Source organism: Octopus sinensis, unplaced genomic scaffold, assembly GCF_006345805.1.
Source record: "Octopus sinensis unplaced genomic scaffold, ASM634580v1 Contig15598, whole genome shotgun sequence".
NCBI classification, from domain to species: Eukaryota; Metazoa; Mollusca; class Cephalopoda; order Octopoda; family Octopodidae; genus Octopus; species Octopus sinensis.
In genome coordinates this window covers 22,133-24,303 of record NW_021833817.1, presented here as the reverse complement: position 1 = coordinate 24,303, position 2,171 = coordinate 22,133, and positions in this window count along the sequence as shown.

The window sequence follows — 2,171 nt, the reverse complement described above, 5'->3', positions numbered from 1 at the left end:
TTAAATTTTAAATATTTTTCAACAAATTTTTTCTCTTGATTTTGTTAATTTCCCAATTAGCTTTTTAAGGGTCGAATCTCAATTTCTTTAATGTATACAAACTTAGATCGAGATGTCGAGCGATACTTGATATTGATAATTTTGGAAAAATTAACTCAAATTTTCGTTTTATTCCATGAAGGGTAATTGTGATATCGTCTTCAATGCATGATGCTCCGCATTAATGTTGTCCGATCCCGCAGCTCGGTTATTCTTGAGCCTGTTAACAGCCTTTGTAACTTCCTTCAAGGAGATTGTATTCTTCAGTCGTCGTGCTGGGCCAGAGAAAGGCAAGATTTGTTCGGTGTTAGCGTTAAATCGTTGTTCAAAATAGTTCGCAATGACTCCCACCTGTTCTCCCGGTCAGATATTTGAACCCCATTACTGTTTTGAGTCGAAGTTTGGGGCGGTTTTTTCTTCCTCTTAAGCAACCGTAAAGCCATAAACGTGCGTGCATTATCTTTGAGGGTTTCCAGTTCTCCAAGACGGGAAGCCAGGATATCCCGGCCATATTGGAGGTTGGGGTCTTTATTTGTTTTTGGATGGCAGCACGCCGGCCTTTCAGTGCGAGTTGGTATCCATATCTTTGGTGTTCTCAGTCCTCAGCTTAAGCTCCTTTTGCACAACTGACAAGGCAAGAGCATCCGGGTGACACAGCCCGATAGAGTGCGTATTTTTTGGCTGCTTTCCAACATATTTATTTGCCGCCGAGTGAATGTTGGCTGACATTACCTTCCAAGCGGCTGAAGGCATAAGTCCAAATTCCATGTTTTTAAGGGATTCATCGATGGATGATTTATAGAGGTTTCGAGTCGATAGTGAGGAAGCCAGTTTTTCTGTCAAGTATCTGTCCGATTTATGAGGGAATTGACGATTTGTTTTGACTATCTTGTGGTCACTGTCAACGACCGAGCCCCCATAAAAACGAGAGTCTTGTAGAAGCCATGTGTCTCTTTGGCGACACACAATGTAGTCAATTTGGTTGTAGATCGGCACATAGTTCCCGTCATCACCACGTCTCCTGCCAGTCCAGGTAGACTTGTGCCGAGCAGGGTGATCAAAGGCCGTGTTGCATAGGAATAGCCCGAGTGTTTTACAGAAATTAGCCAATAGGGCTCCTGGGAGGTTTCTATATCCTCTTCCGTGCCGTCCAATAACAGTTTCAGTGCCTCGACGGATGCCAGCCTTGGCGTTCCAGTCGCCGACGACGAGCAGGAGGGTAGACGATTGTAAGGATAGGTATGTCCGGGTCAGTACCTCATAGAATTCATCGATTTCTTCAGGAGCGTTGACGATTCTGGCACTATGCGGGGCGTATACGTTAATGACCGTTGCGACTGCATTAGGCCTGCCTTTACCGCCGATTTGTACTTGGATTGCTGAAATCCTATCTGTAATTCTCCACCAGCGTTTGACACCGAGCCTCTTGTGAATCACAGAACCTTGTCCATAGTGTCTGCAGTCGGAGAGTAAAAAGATCATTCGGTAATTTCCATAGGTTAGGTCCATTCCAGATTTTTGTTTGGTCTCTTGTAGACAGCCGATGTCCGCACGATATTTATCCATGTCATTACAGAGTGCTTGTTGTTTCCAGGTCTGGCATAGTCCACGAACGTTAAAGGATAGAATTGATAGTCTGTCCGGTTGTACTGTGTGTGTTTTAGACATTGTGCAAGAGAGGTACGTCGCCACCTCAACCAAAAAATTCGATTGAGTCTAAAGGTAATTTGTACTAATTTATGATTAAGGTTGCTTTCTTAATGAGCTTTAATTTCAATAAGGCTAATTTATTCGCAGCTGAATTAAAACTGGATAATTTTAAAAACTCAAATGGATACCTTCATAAATTCAAAAAGAGCATGGTTTTCGAATGACCAAGTTACATGGAGAAATGAGAACTAATGATCCAGTAGATGTCGACTTATCGAAAAATTCATAGAAATATCAAAGAGTTATAAGTACTGGTCTTATTCAACCTATGGATTTGGGTATAATAAACACATTTAAAACACATTTTACTCGACACAAGTTAATGTATTTGACTGATTTTGTTGGAACAGCAAAATATTTCAGTATACAGTTCCTACAAAAAGTTAACTCTAAAGATACTGTAATTTTCGTAAAATGGCTTG